The sequence below is a fragment of the Tupaia chinensis genome, unplaced genomic scaffold (assembly GCF_000334495.1).
Source record: "Tupaia chinensis unplaced genomic scaffold, TupChi_1.0 Scaffold000257_1, whole genome shotgun sequence".
In the NCBI taxonomy this organism is placed as follows: Eukaryota; Metazoa; Chordata; class Mammalia; order Scandentia; family Tupaiidae; genus Tupaia; species Tupaia belangeri.
Window position 1 is genome coordinate 1,576,559 of NW_006159737.1, and position 6,457 is coordinate 1,583,015.

Consider the following 6,457-nt stretch of genomic DNA (forward strand, 5'->3'; position numbering starts at 1 on the left):
GATTTTCGCTATAGGGCGCATGCGCTCACCAGACAGACAGAGAGAGACAGAGAGACAGAAAGCGAGAAATCACTCCCCATGGGGGATGGTCACGCCACAATCCCTTCTCCTCCATTCTCCTCTCGGGATCTTGGGCATGCACGCTCATGCTCCCGGCGTGAGTTTTAAGCCACCGGGTCCGGGACGCAAACCACGGTCAACTTAGCCATTACGTTCACTGCTGGTTCCTGATAGGGGTTTTCAACTTAATATTTCCCTGTCATTTTTATTACAAATTGTAAGCTACTTATAAAAAAAACATTATTTATTTAAAGTAACTTGGCTTTATTCAAATATTCATTCTTCTCAGAAGAAAACTGAACTTCTAAGATTTTGCAATCACTCTCTGATATAACTGAAAATGTAACGGGCACCTCTTAGCATTTGAAACATTTGCTCTAGGCTCATGTCAATTAGAAAATACAAAATTGGACATTTTCTTATAAAAGAAATTCTGATATGCGTTAGTAATTGCAATTCTACTTTGAATTTCAATAGTAAAATGTAGTAAATGGATTAATGGAAACAGTTCTGACCACAATTTTGAAAGTTAGAAATGTCACTGTCTTTTGTCTATCAGTGAGTAAGTCCAAGTTCAAATTGATCTTGGGAAAAAATTATTTGCTTTTAAAAAGTCAAAATAGTATTTTGACCATGAGTTTGAGTCACATTTCAAATGACAAATTTCAAGTATGTAGGCATTATTATGACTTATGTAAAAGCTGGTTTAAACTATTAAATATAAAATTTTAAAACATATCAAAACACAAACTATGTAGATAGATAATTTAATAGACACCAAACTTTTACTTGGAACCCTTGATTCACTTCCTCTATTTCGAAGATATAAATGACTGGAATGTTTTCCCAATTATCATTCCAACAGCCCTCTTGGTTGTTGGTGATTGTTTCCACAGGACGATTGGCTTTGAGGCATCCACTGGTATCTTTCCCAGGAACGCAGAAAGACAATGGGGCAGATGCTATGGAGGAGAAGGCACCGCTGGAAATGAGAGAAGGCTCATCTTTCCATTTGAAAGGATGATCACTAGGTCCTATGCTTAGAAAGGCATCTATACAAATATTTTTTAGCAGCACACACATTAATAACATAAATGTTTTCTATATCAACTCTCTTCTTACAACTCATGTTGGTACAACAACTACAATAGAATTTTTCAGAAAATCACTGCAGGTCTTCAAGGGTGGGTTCTCCACGTACTGCGTAGGTTCTGCCTTTCCTAAGTTGTATATCAAAATTCACTAGGTTCAGGTGAAGATAGTCATTGGAATTCCAGCGTTGTACACACTCCTTTGTTCTGGCAAAGCATTTGGCTACACATTTGGCTGCTAGAATGATGTTGACTAAGTAAGGATTCAGTTGTGTGTCATGTAATTGTCTAGATTCAGGCAAGATTTCTGAAAAATTAAAACAAAGTCAGACTATCAAAGGACAGGGTATCTTAAACGCGAATTAATTCACTGCAATAAGCAATTTTTTAATTATTATTTATTTTTAAGAGAGATTTTTTTCTATAGGGTGTGTGCACTTGTCAGAGAGACAGAGGGAGACAGAGAGAAACAGAGAGACAAAAGGCGAGAAATCACTCCCTTAGGGGCATGGCCACACTGCAATCCCTTCTCTCCATTCTCTTCTCGGGATTTTGGGCACGCTCGCACACGTGTCCTGCATGAGTTTAAGCTGCTGGGTCCAGGACTCAAACCACGTTCGACTACATGGCTGTCCACTGACATAATCATTACACCATTTGCTGGTCCCACAATAAATAATTTTTAAGAAGACTTAAAAAACTGGGCAAAAGATAAGAAATATTTTATCTTTTTTATGTTAATAGGCAATTATTCAAAAAATTCTTAAATGTTTGTAAGTTTTACGTGCCACTTTATGTCACTGAATTATTAACCAGTTGGGGCTTAACTTGCCCTAGCCTTGATCTTCCTCAATAACTCATAACTAATTAGGGTAATAGAATGATACAGCTGAATATGGACTCCAGGGTGCATCTCTCCTGATTAGAGTAACCATTCTAGTAATGGCTTTCTTGAACTTGGGACTCTCTTAAGCTTTCTAACCCTTTGTTTTCTATCTTGGTGACCTCGAGCAAATTAATTAAACTGGTTGTGCTTCAGCTCCAACATCTATAAAATAAAGATAATTATGCTGTTTACCTCATAGAACTGTTTTGAAGTTGTGAAGATACATTGCATATAAAAGTGCCTAACAGAAGCCTTAGTAGATTTTCAGTTAATACTCAATAAACTATAAATAGATATAATAAGTATCACATTGATTAGATAAGTTAAAACATCATTGAAAGGAGTGGTTTTGAAATTGCTGAGTCAAAACAACTGAACAGGTTTAAGTTAGTATACTTTATATTAAGTGTTAGATGTAGCCAGTGTAGTGGTGAATAATGACAGCTCTTTCACAAATTTGGCAGAGGGTCCATCAGTTATGAGAGACAGAAATGAATAGTCTTGAGACTGATATGTTCTAAAACCTAGACACTGTCCTTTTAAAAAGATTGAAGATAGTCACGCTCTTTCGAGACCAACAATTCCATTGAGCGAACTGGCTTTGTTAGACTCGCAGCAGACCAAAGGAAGTGGTGGTGGTAAGTAAGTTGGGGACTCTTGGCTGCTTCCACTGGAATGTATTTCTTGTTACATTCCTCGAGATGATGCTACCTATCGTTGGCAGAATAATGGCCAACATTATCATTGTTATTCATCCATTAATGGACAGTAGAGATGTCTACTCCCTAATCTCCAAGTGCTTGTGACTATGTTAGCTTTTGACAAAGAGAACTTGCAGGTGTGAGTAGGGACCGTGGGGAGAGGAGATCATAGTATATTGGAGGGATCAATCAAATTTTATAAGTCCTTGAAAGTAGGGAACTGTTTCTTACTGGATTAGAAAGATGAAATGCCAGAAGGAAGAGAGATTCAAAGTGAAAGAGGGACTCAACCCACTGTTGCTGACTTTAAAGATACATAAATAGAGACAGCTGAAGAATGCAGTGACCATTATAAACTGGAAATGGCTTTTAACCAACAGCCAACTGGATAGTAAAGATCTCATTGCTACTACCACAAAGAGTCGAATCTCCCTACCCAAACATGCAAGTAATAAATAACCCCTAGAAAAGAATGCATCTCAGCTGGCACCTAGATTTTAGCCCATTGAGACCCATGTTGGATTTCTAACCTGGAGAACTTTAGAATGTACTGCTCAACCAATACTGAGGTTATGTGGGACATGTCAGACATGGTCCTCTGGTCCTGTGCTGGCCAGAACTTGTGCATGCCGGAGGCACACACTCATATGATTCTGAATTTCTGGGAAGCTAGGGGGAGGGGATTGCCAAATAAGACCTTGTTGAGTGCACCTGTCTTCCTTGCTCATGAAAGAAACTTTAAAAACAAAAAGCTATAAGATAGTAATTCCTGTTGTTTAAGCCACTAAGATTGTTATAATTTTTATACAAGCAATAGAAAACTAATATACTATATATCATCTTAATGCTCCAGTGGCTTTCTTGGAGAATTTTTTAAAGAATTATTTAATTTTTTAAATGTATTCATTCATTTATTTCTAAATTTGACCAGAGAGAGACACAGAGGGTGAGAGATAAAGTAAGAAAGCAAGTCACTAGGTCCAGGACTCGAACCATGGTCAGCCATGTGGGAGTTTCCAGTGCCTTAACCACCATGCCACCTGCTGGTCCTGTGCTTGGAGGATTTGGAGTAAAATTCAGTTCTCTAGACTATATACAGTTCATCATAGTGTGATCTTTCTTTCTTTTGATATGATCTTTCTGCAACTGTTCAACCTTAGATAAAGTAGTAATGTTGCCAGCATGAACAGTTAATATCAAACTCACAAATTCTTCCCTCTGCTTGGAATACTCTTTCATCTAAATTTTAATATGGTTAACTCCATCTTGGCATTCAGGTGGCAGCTCTAATTGTACCATGCTCCTCTTGGATACATTTCTTACCAGTTCTCCCACATCTCTATATTTCAGTTGTCTGTAGATCATTTACTACGTGAATAATTTTTGTTTGAAAATCCTTTCTAAGCACTTATAACCTTCAGCAGTATCTGAACTTTGTCAATATTTTCAACACTATACTCCCAGTGTGAAAGATATATAAGAATGTGTACCAAGTTCAGATGACATTGCCGTTTCTTCCTCGACTCCACAGAGGAAAGACTAGACAAAATGAGGAGTAATGGCATGAGAATGATTTGAGAATCATTAGCCAGTATAAGATGTAGTCTATGGGAAGAGTTCAGTCTCACTCTCTAGCAGACAAAGCCTCATGCATATAATTTGTCTAAGTATCCATGGTGTAAATATTCTCACCATCGATTTTAAACTGGCACCACTGAATGCAGAATTAAAACTTTAGGGCACCACCACTACACAATATGATATAATGCAGAGTAGTATGACATTACTTTCTATTTACATTTATACCAATACAATAGAGGAAAATAACCTTATGTGCATGAATAATAATAAAATATTTGATATCTTGTAAGTATTTATTACCTTTGTTTTTAACATAATTGATCACGTGGTAAGTTTTTCTAATTTAATTTTTAGTAATAGCTGTGTTTAACAATCGGCTCAAAAATTTCCTGAATGTTTGACAATCAGGTTGCACATGCTGGGACCAGTAGAGTTGATTCTGTCACACCACTGCTACTAAGGAGGAATGATAAAAAGTGGCTTATTGCATTTGTTGCAGATCAGTGCCAGTAATTGCATGTTAGCCTGCAATTACTAGTTTCTCAAGTTGTCACTGACTCAGAGGAAATATGACAAGTAATTGATGACTCTGTGGATTACAAATGACATAGGAAAAGGGGGAAGTCATGATGAAATAAGTGTTCAGAATTATCATAAATTGGGAAAGGTAGCAGAAAGAGTCTTATGGGAGACAATTTTGAATAGTGTCATTAAGTAAAATACAATCATCTTACAGTTGAAGAACTGAGAGCCAGCAGGTGGCTTAGTGGTTGAGGTGCTGGACTTCTACATGGCCAACTGCAGTTTGGTTCAGTTCCCAGTCCTGTGAGCTTGAAAATCACACCAGGCACTTGTGTATGGGCCAAAACTCTTAGGAGGAAAATAGAGGAGAAGGGATTGTTGCAGTGAGGCCATCTCCCCGGGGGGTGATTTCTCACTTTCTCTCTGTCTCTCTGTCTCTTTGTGGTGAGCACACATGCCCTATGCCAAAAACCTTTTTTAAAAAATGGTTGAAGGACTGCCCCTGTATGAACAATGGTGAAGATGATTTGTGAATTACAACAGTAGAATGTGAATATAAGATTAAAGTGCTATTAAAAAACAAGTATGACATGGAACTAACTTGTGACATCACTGTACTCATTGAAGAATGCTTGAGTCATTCCTCATCAGTTTAAGGGTAGAGATTTCACTAGGCTCCTGAAATATTCAGACAAGAAGCCATTTCAAATCTAAGGTGTGTCCTGGAGTGTTCAGGGAAGTTATGCTCTAAACTCCATCGTGTAGACTCCTGAAATACTCAGACAAGGTAGGGCAACCTCTGTCCTCTTTCTGTCCCTGTCTATCCTATCTGGCTTGTGCTCCTTTTTTCTCTTTAAATTTTTTACTTTATTTTAATTTTTAAACCACTTCTCACCTCCGGCCTTTTCTTTCTCTTTCTAATTTCAGAAGCCATTTCAAATCTGAGGTGTGTCTTGGTGTGTAGCGCACACAAGGTTTTCTTTTTTATCTTTAAAAGAATATTTTTGTTCTCTTTTTTAGTTGCTTTTGTCTTTTTTTTTCCTTTTTTTTTCTTCCTTTTCTTTTATTTTTTTTAACCTTACTTTCCCATTCTGCTCTACACACTCCACACACTCAGTATCTAGATAGGCCTAGGTGTACAGTAGCCAAGCATCTGAATACTTTTAGAGTCGTTGAAATCCTCAATGCTTGTTGAACCTCCTGCTTTAGGGAACAAACCTCTTTTTATACATCTTAACTCATAATTTGTTTCTGTGGATACCATATTGCAAAGCACAGTAGAAGAGAGATTTTGTCACAGAATAACCAGAAACCACTGCAGAGGCACAAGAAATGTGAGAAACCAAGAAAATATCTCTCCCCTCAGGGAAAAGAACAATCCCTCATCATCCACAGACAGTACAGTAGAACGCATGGAAATGTCCTATAGAGAATTCAAAATACTCATAGTGACAAAACTAAATGAGACGCAAGTGCTGAGACAATGAACTCCAGAAGATGTAGGAGAAAAGAGACAGTAAGTCCCAAGAGGTGAGGAAGTTCTTGCCTGATCGGAAAGAGGAAATACACACCATTAAAAAAAAAAAAAAAAAAAAAAGAAAAAAAAAAAAAAAAAA

At 37.3% G+C, this 6,457-nt stretch overlaps 1 pseudogene; it reads right to left on the reverse strand.

Annotated features, from left to right (window-relative positions):
- The window catches only part of LOC102495420 (hyaluronidase PH-20-like), a 28,197-nt pseudogene that overhangs the window by 5,392 nt on the left and 16,348 nt on the right, over nt 1–6,457 (reverse strand).